This window comes from Pseudorca crassidens, chromosome 20 (genome assembly GCF_039906515.1).
Source record: "Pseudorca crassidens isolate mPseCra1 chromosome 20, mPseCra1.hap1, whole genome shotgun sequence".
NCBI classification, from domain to species: domain Eukaryota; kingdom Metazoa; phylum Chordata; class Mammalia; order Artiodactyla; family Delphinidae; genus Pseudorca; species Pseudorca crassidens.
In genome coordinates this window covers 52630598-52645672 of record NC_090315.1, presented here as the reverse complement: position 1 = coordinate 52645672, position 15075 = coordinate 52630598, and the positions used below count along the sequence as shown (strand labels likewise).

General features: G+C 43.8%; 1 long non-coding RNA gene across 1 annotated transcript in view; it reads left to right on the top strand.

Annotated features, from left to right (window-relative positions):
- Positions 1 to 15075, top strand: part of LOC137215338 (uncharacterized) — a 234144-nt gene that overhangs the window by 132774 nt on the left and 86295 nt on the right. The window lies entirely within an intron of this gene.

Below are 15075 nucleotides of genomic sequence, written 5' to 3'. Positions count from 1 at the left end.
CATGAAGGCCTACAGGATTAAAGGACTTTGGCCACACCTACATGGGGTCAGAGGTGATAGGTCCAGAAGTATCTAACTCCAAAATGAGTAGGGTTTTTCCCTACTTTCCTCCACCACCTTTTCTCAATAATGGGTAATATATATGTACAGTGGAGGTCCTCAAATCCCCCAATGAAATATATTCATATTACAGGGATTAAAATTGTATTTGCCAAGACCCGGGCTGAGAAGGAACCAGAGCCTTTGCCAAGGCATCCTCTTAGGTAAAGCGACAGTCCAAATGCTGAGTGGGCAGAGTTCTGTGCAAAGCATGGGCATCAGGGATAGAGAAATACAAGGCATCCTCTTCCATCTGGTGGGCAGAGGAGACAGTGGAGGACTGAGCGTGGGCCAGCCCTTAAAGAGGGCTGTCTCCAGGGGTCAAATCCGAGAAGCCAAGGGCATTTGGCAAACTCAAGGGATGGGAACAGGGCTAAAATGGGAAAAGAAAGCACAGTTGCAGAACTAGAATGGAACAGTAGTGGTATCGGGAGCCAAACAGGGGCCACAGAGAGGGACCATGTCCTTTACCCCTCATCAGGTCTGTGGCTTGGGTGGGTCTCCTCACCTGTATATAGGAAGGGTTATAGCCATGCTGTAGGTGTGGTGATGATCAGAACTAATCTACATAAATGTCCATCATTCTCCAGCCATTATGCAAATGACTGACTTCTTCAAACAGCCAAGATGTCTGTGGCTGGTCTTGATGTGCTCTTGGTTTTATAGTCCCAGATGGAAGAGAATGACCTAACGTGTGACTTTGCCACAGAGTCCCTCCAAGTTCTGAATGGCCAAGCCCTGTATTAACAAGGTGTTTTTTTTCCCCTTTTTGCAATGTTTTTGTATGGTTCTATGGCATAGAACATAAGGGAAATCCTTGAATTTGTCCTAAATTACTCCAGATCATCAGCGGTTCGGAGGAGAAAGGAGAGAGTACATTTGAGCAGGGAAATTTTCATTTTGTGGTGACGTCCTTGACCGCTGACTGATATTTATGTAATGCATGACACAGAAGGGCCTCCTCCTCCTCTCTAATTCCTCCTGCACCCACCCCCTCCATCTACTCTTTAGAGCCCTGTGCCAAAGGCTACTTTTTCTGGCCCGGGCAGCAGATTTTATACATTCTAGAGTGCGCTAGTGGAGGACAATAGTGTTATTTGCATTAGGGCGACAGCACTGTGGATTCATTAAGAATGTAAGTTTTACAAATAGAAGTGGATGGAGCTCCGCTTTACTTGAAGAAGTTACTTAATCCTCTCTGGGCCTTTTTCTCCATCTGTAAAGTGGGAATGGAAATAGCATTAACCTACCTCATGGTCTTTATGAGGGTTGTGGAAGAAAATGCTAGAAGAGCATTTAGACCAGGTTCAGCAAACTTTTTTCTATAAAGGGTCAGAGTGTAAATATTTGGGGGCTTTGTAGATTATAGGTCTCTGTGGCAATACTCAACTCTATCAATGTAGAGCCAAAGTGGCCACAGGCAATATGTAAGTGAATGGGTGTGGCTGTGTTCTAATAAAACTTTATTGACAGAAACAGGCCTTGGGCCATAGTTTGTAATTCTCTGCTTTAGAACAATACATATACACACTAATACATATAAAATATATATATATATATGAATCACTTTGCTGTTCACCTGAAACTAATACAACATTGTAAATCAACTAATTTCAATTTAAAAAATAAATAAATAAAATAAAATTTTCATCACCACACACACAAAAAACAGTAGCAATAAGCCTTCAAAAGTGGTAATAGCAGTTATGATTCTTTGCTAGCATTGTTAGAAGCATCATTATATGGACCTAATCCTTATTCTTTTAGCTACCAGGTTCTCCAAAATTGGGGCTGGTCCCATTCATTTTTATCCTCTTTGGAGTAGCTGTTTTTATAGAAGTGATAGCAGGGAGAGAGGGGATTCTTTCCTTTGGGCTTTAAATCTGACAGCAGAATCCTATCGTAAGGTCGGATCTTAACAAACTGGCACCGCGAAACGGTGGAAAGCTTCAAGTGCGCTTTATTAGGGAGCGCTCCCGGGCGAGGTTCACTGGTCCGAGAGAAAGGGGCCAGAGAAGTCGCCCCCGGGCGAGGGTTGGGCAAGATTTTATAGGGGAAGAAGGGAAAGGGGTGTGGTGAATCTGGGAGGGCGCAGGGTATTCCTTATTTGGTGGTCTTTTCGGGTATCCTGGGGGACGGTTAGTCCCGCCCCTCGAAAGGCGGGAAGGCCCGGCCGGGTGCAAAGTCCCCAGGTCAGTTTCTGGAACTGGGTGGTCCGGAGAGTTTTGGTCTGATGCAACCTGTGAATCTGATTGTGTTCCCCTGCCCCAGACCAGTTGGTCTTACACCTATAATCCAACTGTTTGGGATATTGCTTTTTTAATATGTTGGCCCCTTAATGATTTCATTTTTATTGATCAATCTTAGAGTAACTGAGGATAATTTGAGAAATAAATAATAGATAGTGTGGCTCATTTCTCTTAATAGCACAGCCAAGATTCAAGTGGAGAGCTGGAGAAGGGGAATTTTATACAGAACAATTCACTGTAAAGTGTGAGTAGATCAAGATGATCTCACTGTTTACTTTTGTCTGTCCCTGAGGCCTGAGTGCTTATAGCCAAGAGAATTTATTTGATGAGTTTAGTTCAAGAAACACAACTTTCTGGTCCTGCCAGCAGAGCACAAGCGTTCATTTAACAGTGTCTCATGCCCTCTGAACACCGACGGCCTTCTGTGCCAAATGAAGAAGTACGTCAGCGAGTTTCTCTCCTGATACGTTATTAGCTGGAAGTCAGAATTAATAAATTTTGTCATGTTGCCTCCAGTAGAGATAGAAAAGGAGAGAATTTTTGGCAGTCAGTTTCCACTCTGTCATCTGCTTAGTGTTTTCTTCTTAATGTTACTCCTAGGGATCTTCTGAACTTAACACTGCCTGGAATTCTCAGGGCACAAGATTGAATAGTATTGTATTTCCCCCTACTTCCATAATATCCTTTAAAATATCTGAAACTTTACTGCCCAAACAGGAGCAAAGCAACACTGGGCTCTATGACAGGAACCTCAAAAGGAGTGACTGGGGCAAGACAAAGCTGTTGGTCATTAATGCATTTGGTGTTAGGCTTCCTGTGGTTATGAGAGACAGAGACCCGATTCAGACCAGCTTAAGCAAAAAATAGTTGTATGGACAGATGGAACTGGGACATTCACTGATGACCGATGGCCAAGGGCAAAAGGAAAACGTGCTGGGCAGATCACAAGCGTAGCTACCACAGAGCCCGCTGGTGAGAGGCACAACTTCTCTTCCCTTTGTCTTTCATGAGAAATCTGATGGAGGTAGAACTGGGGAATCGGCTCTGCTGTGGAGACCCTCACGTAAATAGCCTTGGGTTCTTAGGCAAGCACTGAACATCACCAAATACCCTTATACTCCTGGGGTACCACAGGGGTAACCTGTCCAGTCTCACACATAGGATTGTAAGGACTGCTAAACAAGAAGCAGTGTGAAAGCGCTGTAAAGACACACAACTATTCATGCCATCTGTTATCTGAGTCCTTTTAGACTCAACTCCTTCCAGGAGGGGTGGGTGGAAGAGGAGGCCACAGGAGAAGAGTTGCCTGATCATTGTGGGCAGAGGAATGAAGGTTTTCAAAATCTATGATCCCACGAAAGGACCTGCTCTTAGTTTTATATTAAGAATCTGTAGGGGACTTCCCTGGTGGTGCAGTGGATAAGACTCCACACTCCCAGTGCAGCGGGCTTGGGTTCAATCCCTGGTCAGGGAACTAGTTCCCACATGCATGCCACAACTAAGAGTTCACATGCCACAACTAAGGAGCCCAGGAGCTGCAACTAAGGAGCCTGCCTGTCACAACTAAGACCTGGTGCAAGCAAATAAATAAATAAATAAATAAATATTTTTTTTTTAAAAAAAGAGGGCTTCCCTGGTAGCACAGTGGTTGAGAGTCCGCCTGCCGATGCAAGGGACGCGAGTTCGTGCCCTGGTCCAGGAAGATCCCACATGCCACGGAGTGGCTGGGCCCATGAGCCATGGCCGCTGGGCCTGCGTGTCCGGAGCCTGTGCTCCGTGACGGGAGAGGCCACAGCAGTGAGAGGCCCGCGTACCGCAAAATAAAAAAAAAAAAAAAGAATCTGTGGAATGAGAAGCAAGCGTCTTCTGCACGTGAAGGCTCAGACACTTTTTTTTTTCCCTCAAATAATTACCCACATCTGGCCATAATGTAAACCCATATCTTCAATTCAGGAAGCTTGTGATTGTCACGTGGCCTTGAAAGTTTGCATGATTACAAACTTTTTCCCCCATCTTGGTGGATCAGTCTAGGGCATGGTTTTGTAATAGAGATACATCAACATTGTTTAAGGCACGTAGGTGTCAAGAACCTCAGACCCCTTCTACGAAGGCATGCTCACGGGCACTGCTGAAGTGGCAGGGGCATTAGCAGGCACCCCTGTCCATCTTGTGTGATGTTTCCCTTTTGAAAAATTCCAAAGAAACCTCTGGTTCTTTGCCCAGTCTCAGTCTGTTATTCTAGACTCTTTTTCTTGCAGGTTGATTTTCTCCTAGGGGCCCTGAGGGTCTCCTGACAACTTGGTCTGTCCCACCAAGGCCTGACCTGCCTGTGCATTGCTGGTTCCCACTGCTGGCATGTTTCAATCTACTTTCCCAGGACAGAGCTCAGACCCCATGTGAATCAGTAGATGAGAACAGATGCCTAAGAGAAGGAGCCGTCACAGCCCACATGTAGGAAACCTTCTCCACCTTCTCTGAGCGTTTACACATAGCCAATTTCCAGTGCAGGCACGTGACTACAGTACACTACTGGGGTGTAGACGCGTGGTGCTGTGGGGCGTGAGAGGGATGGGGTAGGAGAGAGAACAAGAGGGAAATGGTCTCAAAGCCATTGATGTTCTGTCGTGGTGTTGCCTGGTCAGCTGAGCCAATGCCTGCAGAGATGTCCTGAGGATTACTGTTACCTGAGCACCACAGCTGAATTTGCGAATAGAAAATCTTGGTTTCTGAATTTGAATTTTTACTTCCTGTCTTTTTTCTTTTTCACTTAGGGATTGGCTTTTTTTTTTTTAAGTGAAAAACTCTCTCCTGCAACTCAAACATTCCAAGCCCTTATATTTTATAGGCTTTCAAAGTTTTTCCTTTAAACGATAGTCATAATCCCAACCCCCCTTTCTGAGAATTTTAAACAGCTTGGTGAACATCCTTCTAAATAGAGAGGTATGGATAAAATTATTTGACAAAATGGAGTTACATATGTTTTTCTATAATTTATTTAAACAGTTCACAAGTTGTTGGGTGTCTAGAGTGTCCTCATTTTTTCCTAATGTACACAGATGTAGAGCTGGGCTACTTAGCTGGAAAAAATTAGATATTTTTTAAAAAGAAAAAAAATTAACAATTATGAAACATAATTAAAGACACATAAATGGTTATAAAGTTGTCATATAGTGAAACAAATTATCAATTTTAAAAAGTACTAAAAATAAAAACTGAAGTGCTCAGGCAGACTCTTTACCTAATCACTGATGTTACCTCATTATTGTGCTGACCTGCTTCTTTGTGGCAACATGACTTGACCATTAATTTTAGACAAAATTAATTCACTCTTCTATTCAAGATATATCTATTGAGTTCCTGGCAGAAAATAAAATACAATAAAAGGTCCCCACACTCCCAGAGCTTATGTTCTGAAGAGAGGGAGAGAGAGGGGGAAAAAACAAATAAACAAGTAAATAAATATACAAAAATATCAGATACAGAAATGGTGTGCAGAAAATTAAAATATGGGTGTGTGACAGAGAGTGGAATAGGATGAGACTCTCCCAGGAAAGGACAAGTATACTGAGAATTGATGATAAACTCATGCCAGCCATGCAAAGACCAGGGGTGAAGACCATTCCAGGGAGAGGGGACAGCTAGTGCCAAAGCCCTGCGGTGGGAGTGAGCTTGGCATGTTTCAGGAAGACAAGGAAGGCCATATACATTTTAGCTCACTAAGGAAGCCAGAAGAGTGGCCCAGGATGAGAAGTGTCAGAGGTAAGTAGGGTCCAGGAGGTGCCAGTTTTGTCAACCAGGAAAGAAGTTTGCAATTTATTATAGGCACCCTTGGAAGGTAGCAGAAGGTCTTAGGCCAAGAAGTGACATGATGTTACTCATGTTTTCAAATGATCACTCTAGAGGTTCCATGAAGGATGGAGTGCAGGGGGCAAAAATAGACAAATTAGGAGACTGCTGTAGGTCCAGGTGGGAAGTGATAATGGCTGGACCACCTGCCGCAGTGCCGGGGAGACCTGGACGAACCTGGGATATGAATTGGACACAGAATGAACGAGACTTACTGATGGAATGTATGTGAGAGATGTAGGAAGAAAAGAGCCAGTGAAACTGTGGAGAATATTTATTGTGTCTGCCAAGCATTTTTTGGAAAAAGAGCATGTTTGGGCATCTATTATACTATGTGCATAGGGTGAATTTTTTTCTCATAATAATGAGTGCATCCCATTTGTTAAGTACCTACCGTGTGCTGGTCACTCTTTTCCTTACTGTGTGTGTAGAGGGAATACAAAGATGTCCACCGAATGAAATTCTCTTCCTTTCGCCTCACTTACTAAATTACAAAATGACCCTTGTTTTCCATGTGGCCTCTGCCCCCCTGAGGATTGCATTGCCAAGGAGACAGATTGCTGAGCAGAGGCACTGTAGCTAAATCCTATTAAACGCGCAATAACTCAAACAGAACGCATAAAGCCTGCCAGCACCTGGGTTTGGAGTGTTGGCTTCCACATGTCCCCCTCCTAACACCTGACTGTATACCTCATAAGGTGCAACGTTTAGATACCTAATGCTACCCAGAGTTCTGGACTTGCACATTCCTGCCCCAGATCCCTGCTCTGAATGTCAGAATTTTTAATTAATCTCCCCAAATGGTATTTTCACATAATGAGCTCTCTGCATGCTGCTAGCTTCAAACAGTAGACAAAAAGCAGTTCTTTTCTTTTCCTCGGTCAGATTTTTCCTTTGTAAAACATTCAGCAAAACTGCTTTATAAACTGTAGGTGTTCAAATAAAGTTGGAGAGAGTCCAGAACTCAAGATTTCAGAAGTAGACATTGTTTAGAGACCAACTAGTTCAAGTCTGCTTTACACATAAGGAAACTGAGGTTCAGAAAGATTGATTTGTGTGTCCAAGGTCACATGGTATATTTTTTTAAATTAATTTTTATTGGAGTATAATTGCTTTACAAAGTTGTATTATTTTCTGCTGTACAGTAAAGTGAATCAGTTATACATATATCCACTTTTGAGTAGAGTTCCCTGTGCTATACAGCAGGTTCTCATGAGTTATTTCTTTTATATAGTAGTATATATATGTCAATCCCAATCTCCCAATTTGTCCCACCACCACAGAGTGTACTAATGGGCGGTGCCAGGGCCAATGCTCACTTCCCCTGGCTGGTGACACAATGGTGTCCCTGTTTCAAGGTTGTTCCTCTCACCACCTCTCTCCTAAAAGTCACCCCTACTACTCCTTCAGTATAAAGTCTTCACATCCACCTCTCTTTCCCCTACACCCTGTGCAGCCCGGTCTCAGTCTCTGACCCTTATTGCTCATCCCTGCCCTCCCCTTGCCCACGCCTCAAACGCAGCTTCCTACTCCCAAGTGCTTCTGATCCTACCATTCACTCCCATCACCATTTCCCAGGCTCATCTCTCTCCTTACAAGATCAGCACATTTACACATCAAACGTGTTTTGCACAGATGGATATTTTTAATCCAGTGCCCATGGGTTTGGCTATAAGGCTGTCCTCACTTCACCCAGTCATTTCGAGAAAGAAAGAAAGAAAAAAAGGAAGCAAGAAGAAGATCCAGTGGAGTGAGGAAAAGGTGTTATTGGAATTAATGTACCATGTGTAGATAAATTCTTCTTATTTAGGAAAATTCACTGCTAGGCTTATTGGATGTGGAAGACAAGTCCTAGTGGCATGAGATGCAAGGAATCAAATAGGTAGATTCGGGGCTTCCCTGGTGGCGCAGTGGTTGAGAGTCCGCCTGCCGATGCAGGGGACACGGGTTCATGCCCCGGTCCGAGAGGATCCCACATGCCCCGGAGCGGCTGGGTCCGTGAGCCATGGCTGCTGGGCCTCCGCGTCCGGAGCCTGTGCTCCGCAGCGGGAGAGGCCACAACAGTGAGAGGCCCGCGTACCGGAAAAAAAAAAAAAAGGTAGATTCAACTCTCTTGCAGAAAAAAATGAGTGCCTCATTGGTGGTGCGAGCAGCTAGAAAAGACAAAGGCCAGAGAGAGCACTAGGAAACACAGTGTCAGCCTGAAACCTGATTTGGCAGAAATGGACAAGACTTTTTAAGAACAAGAAAACACGATATTCAAGTATAAGTTCTGCAGTTTATGTTTACCTGGCTGATACCCCTACGTCTCCGACTAAAGTCACTCAGAGATTTATGTAAAAGGCAATCTTGGGAAAAACAAGAAGAAGTGGTCTCCATCCTGAATTTGGGTTGACACTACAGTAAAGGAGGTGGGGCAAAACCTCAAGGTATAGGCTGCAGAACTAAGATTCATTGAAGCTGGAAATTGAACCAGAGGTGATTAGAAGAAATGTAAGCCCTTAAGCGTTTGAGTAAACCTTGGGAGACAATTGAGTTTGCATTGGAATTACCATGGGGATTCCAGTCAAGTTTATCTAGATCTGAAGGGGCATGGGCCCCAAATATATCCAGGCAGTGGGGATAGAAGGAGGAAGAGGCTCTAATTCGTGTCCTCTAGTAGCTCCTAGGAAAGTACATCAGACAGCTAGGTATGGAAACAACTAAGGTACAAGGCAAAAATTGGTTAAAGATAGGAGCTACTCATGTCGACTCATGGTAGGGCACTTAATATACTTCATACGGTAAATGGGAAATGACTCACAATGATATCGGGCCACCTTAGGTTAACCTTTGTCAGGTAGACAGTTGGAAAGAGACTGAAGTTTTTCCTTGGCCTACTGAATTGGCTATTTGATTAGAAATAGCTGCATTTTTACTTATTTACTTTCATTCTTTCACTGAATAAATAGCTACGGAGCATCTCCTTTTTGCCAAGCATTGCAGCAGGTGCTCTGAGTGCAGTGATGGACCACTGTTGAGACATGATTCGTTGTCTTGGAGCTCAGAGTCTAGAGGAGAAGAGAGGCATCAATCGAAGAATCAGACAAAGGGATATGATATTGTAACTGTGATGGGAGTTATAGGAGAGGTATATGGTACCAAGAGAACATGGAACCAGGGAAACATACCTAGTTAAGGTGCCAGAGGGGGCTTCCCTGAGAAGCTAAGATCTGAATGATGAGTAAGAGTTAACAATAGGCAAAGGCAAATGGGAAATCATTCCAGACTGAGCAGTTAGCGTGTGCAAGAGTCCTGTGGCATCCATGAACTGAAACAAATGTTGTAGGAGCGGGGTGAGCAGGGAAGAGGCACATGGTACAACACACAGGAGCCAGAACACAGGGCTTACAAGCTCCATTCCTTTTTCTCATAAAAACAATGAGGGCACTTCTACGATGGTCCAGTGGTAAAGAATCCGCCTTCCAATGCAGGGGACGCGGGTTCGATCCCTGGTCGGGGAACTAAGATCCCACATGCCACAGGGCAACTAAGTCCATGCGCCACAACTACTGAGCTTGTGTGCCTCAGTGAGAGAGCCCACGTGCCACAACAAAGATCCAGCATGCCACAACTAAGACCCGATGCAGCCAAAAATAATTTTAAAAAATTATAATAAATAAATACAATAAAAATAAATGTTAAAAAAAGCTCAGCGAGGAACCATCAAATTGTCTCAAGGAAAATATGATCATATTGAAAGGTTGAAAAAATAACTATGGCTGTACAGGAAAATGGTGCAGAGCGATGGTAATTCCTAAGTAGATATTTTGCACAAGTCTGTGATGGCTTAAACTAAGCTAATGTCAGTAGAGATAGGAAGAACTAGATTTGACAGATATTCTGAAGGTAAATTCAATAGAGTTTGGTGAAAGTTTGGATAGAGGAGGATCTTAGTTTGGGTTCACCCAGAAATGAACTCTGAGTCAAAGACTCAACATATTGGAATATACAGGGCACACTGGTATGGGGGTGGGGAAAAGAGACAAAGGAGGGAAGGCAGCCACTAAAAAAGGAGGTATTAAGCCAGTTACTTTAGTGAGCGACGGGACTAGGGCTTAGTTCATTCTGGGAGCCAGGGAAGAATCATGTCTCAGAATTATCCCACTCAAGGGGTGAAGAAGCTGGGCTACTGATACACCAAATTCCACCCGTCACTGGTTGAAGGGTGATGTGGGAGCATTTATTTTCTGGCACCCCCAACCTGCCTGCTATGGATTTAGAAAACGTCTTCAGGAACAGAGATGTACGAATTGGCTGTTAGAAGTGGTCTGCAGCTCATGGCAATGGTAGGGCCCAAGGGGTATGGTTGGGGCACAGACTGAGTCTGCCGTAGTGGGTAAGGGTGAGCGTCAAAGGCAACTTAGATTTCTGGGTTGAGCTGCCGAGATAAGAAACATTGGAAAGTGTTGCATGCCAGACACGATCAGACCCTGGGAATGCCCCTGCCTTCATGGAATGTATAGTCTAGCAACTGAGCTAGTTTGTGAGGACACCCAAGGTTGCTCTCCAGGGAACAGGCACACAGACTCTGCCTGCTTTGTCCTAATCTCAAGGGAATCACTGAGGGAGTAAATCTGATTAACTGAGTTTAGGCTGTGTGTCAATCCAGGGCAGTGAACAGTTGGCTGTTTCTATGTTACTCCAGAGACAGAGGGGAGAGCTAGCCCTCAAACTGGGCGGTGGTTTCAGAAGCAGCAGGTTTTAGTTTTCTAGGGCTGATATAACAATTGACCATGAACTTGGTGGTTTTAGACCACAGAAGTGCATTCTGTCACAATTCTGGGGGCCGGAAGTCCAAAATCAAGGTACGGTCAGGGCCACGTTTCCCCTGAAGTCTTTAGGGAAGGAGGCTTCCTGGTCTCTTCCAGCTTCTGGTGTTCCTTGGCTTGTGGTAGCATCACTCCAATCTCTTCTCCGTCTTCACATGACACTTCTTCCCTGTGTCTCTGTGTCTGTGTGTCCTAAATCTCTCTCTCCTGCCATTTATAAGGACACTAGTCATTGGATTTATGGTCCCCCCTAAATCCAGGATGATCTCATTTCAAGATCCTTAATTATATCTGCAAACACCCTATCTCCAAATAAAGTCACCTTCACAGGTACTGGGGGGTAGGACTTGAATATGTCTTTTGGGGGCCCCTATTCAGTTCACTACGGAGGGCTAAGATCGGTATATGTTTACAACAGGTTAGGAGTTCTAGCAAAACTATCTTCAATTTATCATCTGGTCTGATGTTAAGCCATATGGATTTATAGTCAGAAAAAAATATATAGGCAACTTCTCAGAACGCTTTATGGGATCCATGGGATGTAGCAGATTTAGAAGAAAAACTCCAGGTTGGTAGAAGGACATGAAATGAGCCCAGAGCAGAATCTGTTCACAAATTAATAAAGAAACAAATGAACTAAGAAGGTAGAACAAAATCACCAGAAGAAAAACTTCAAGTTCCACATGGGAAATAAGTGAAAAAGAAAAAGTGGAAACAGAGGTACCATTGACAATCATGATGAAGTAAGGAACAAAAGCTCAAACATATAAAATGAAAAATGAGGGAAGTTATAGTCAAGGAAATATCAAGCCAAGCCTCTACATCTAGAAAATAAAAATGTATGGACGTGAATACGAGACCTTTAAAAAGGAGGTTTAAGTTGCTTTGGGGAATATTTCTTCTTCTTCCAGTTGTTTCTAGTGGAATCTCTAACATGACAACTACTACCTACATCAAAGACATTTCCACCAATTATTGTCCAACTAACCTTTAAACTCTAACTTCTCAGGCTTACTCCTCAGCATGCATGTGGGTCAGAATAGTTCCTGAGCATCTGTCATCTTCTGGCATGGTTCAAATTCTTTGGAAAATCTAATGGACTTAGCTCAGCTATTTAAGTAGACCACACAAGTCATAGATTACTGGCTGTCAAATTAGATGCCACCTTTGGGTTGACCATGGATCCTTGGTCCATTCACCAGAGGCCAGGGGAAGTCAGACAGAGGGGGTCTCATGGTTTGTGGATCTGTTCCTTCCAGGGTCACGGCTGGAATAAGCAGAAAGATATACATATATTAAACAGGTACGCAAAGGGGTGAGAGGAAGCAGTGTCCGAGCTATGAAATAGGGGTGGTTGGAGGAGTTGGCATAGAGGACTTGACTCTTAAGTCTGAGTGGTGTGCAACCATGGGAAGGCAGAGGGAGGTGGCTGAGTGATGCTGGGAGGGCAGTCAGGATTTCTGAATGGAGTCTATACACGGCCCCTAGGAGGGACCCCAATATGCCACATCAAAGACAGCTGGACCAGGGGCTGATCATGGCAGCAATTTTCTCAAAACTTTGTGCCAGTCTCAGGTAAGAAAGCAACTGGAAACAAGAAAAAGACTTGAATTATATTTATTCATCTTGTCTAAAGGGTGGAGGAACATTGCCCCATCTCATTTCTTTAACCGGAAAGCTGGCACCATGAAAGGAATTGTTAAATGAGCAAGGATGCCAGCACTCTCATTTATTTATTGGTATGTTCCATTTTAATTAAAATCATCGTAGCTAATCACTCGTTTCACTGTGTGCAACACCAGCTGAATAAGCTGGAGGACATGACAAAGGCAAAAATAAACTCTGCTCTCTCCCAATTTATTTAGTTTTGCTTTCCCTTTCCCACGTGGTAATTCAAGGGAAACATAACGTTAACCTTCTCTTCTTGCCTCCGTCCCTAGGAAATGAGTCTTATGTCGAGTCAGTGGGTGTAGTAGAAAGAATATGGGCTTTGAAATTCATACCTGTGCATTTGGATGTTGGCTCTGTGACCGTGGGCAAATATTGAACTTCTCTGACCCTCAAATTTTCCTACCTAAGATGGGAATTACCATAGTACTCACTGCAGAGAGTTGGTGGAGGGTTAAACGAAATAATCAAAGTGAAGGGCCAGGTATATAACAAGTGCTTAATAGGAATAGTCCCCATCATCACCACCACCATCCCGTTCACCTGGGTAGCATCTCCTTACCCATCAAAGCTCAGCTCAGCCACCACTTCTGGGATGGCTTCCCTGAGTCCCAAATCTTGTCCCTCCTCTCTGTGACTGTGTGTTTATTCCCATTATATGACTGTGTTTGAGTTTTCCATTTACTTGGGTGACCAGCTGGTGCACACCTCCCATCAATAAGCAATTGTGTTTTTTTAAATTGAAATGAAAATAGTATTTTTCTAGTATATAGTGTATTTTCAAACGGCTACCAAGTTAGGAGGACATAAACACTTGTTAACTTGTTTGCCTATAATAACATAACAAACCAAATTATTAGGTGTTTCCTTTGGCCTGGATGTACTGTGAAAAAATTACTGAGATACCAAGGGTACTCATTGTGAACCAAGAAAATTCAGGAACTTCTGGTATAGGAAAATGATAATATTCGGAACTAGAGAAATAGCAATGCTTATTATTATTGTTATGATATAATGTCACAGTTATAATAATGCCATAATTACTAACTAGTTTCCCAGGCATTATTCTGAGCATTTGGTGTGCTTTAAGTAAAGGGGTCACATGTACTAACTCTTTTAATCCCATCAATAGCCCTAAAATAAAAAGTTTCTCTATCCCATGTTACAGAAGAGGAAACTAAGGCCTATAGAGAATGAGTGACTTGCTAAAGGTTGCCGGATGGACTGATGCTGGAGCTGGAATTCAAATCTAGGTGTCCTGACTCTAGACTCAGACTTAAGCACCTGCTTACCAAGGCCGCAGGGATGCAGAGGAGACAGAATTGAGATGCCTGGCTGGCAGAATCCACAGACCTTACAAACTTTAGGGACTGGAGGCAGGAGCTATTTGGGCATGTTTGTCCAGCACCACCACCACCACCACCCCCCCCACCAACTTCAGCAATGCTCCTACCCAGAGCCTGCTGACTCAGGGGACTTAGGGAGACACATGCAGTTGTGGCCCCAACTCTGACCCCTGCCCTTGAACATGTCTGTAGGTTCCTGGAAACCGCCAGGTTACCCAAGCGAGGCCAAATGGAGTTTCCTCTGAGGAATTAGGAACTGAAGCACTGTTTCTGTTGTTTTTCTCTGTCTGTATCAATAAACTCAGTAGGATGGTTATTGTCATAATGACGACAGGATGCAGAAGTAAAGGTTCACATCCTCTTGCTTTTGAGGTAGGGGTTGATCCCCACCGCTATGTTCCTTGAGACTGATTTTTCCAGTGGTTTTGCATATTCCGTGAGATCAGTACTCTGCCAATAACTTCTTTTGTTTGAGCCAGACTTCCTAGATGTCTGTCCCTGTAACAGGATATTTAACACCACTAAAAGGGGGGTGGGGGCAATACCTCCATCACTAAGCCCCTTAAAGTGGGTGGCCATGGGTGTCATTCAGAGTGTAGACTTCAGCTGAGCCACCTCCTCTTAGAAACCAGGCAGGTCTGTGGCGTTCGCATGAACAGTTCAGAAAGGTGGCTTTCCACACAGCCAGAGAGGTCAACCACCTACCCGGCAATTATGCCGCTGTCAGATTGTAAATACACATTTGCAAATGCCTCCAAAATTGTTCGGAAACAGCTCAGGCCTGTTCACGCAGGGCTAGTTACAGAATGTTAATGGGGAAACTCGCCCACCATCTGCTTTCGTGGTTGGAGCCAGATTTGCGCCATTTCAACATTTATGGGTATAAAGCAGCAGATCAAATGTTCTCCTCTGCCAGCTCTCGGAAAATCAAAACTCAGTAGCAATGGACAGTTGCATGGCTGACTGATGAGTTTACTGTGGGCATCACATTTTCAGCTACAACACGGTCTTATTAAAAATGGTCTGGCTTTCTAAAAATCTAATAGTACTCAGGAA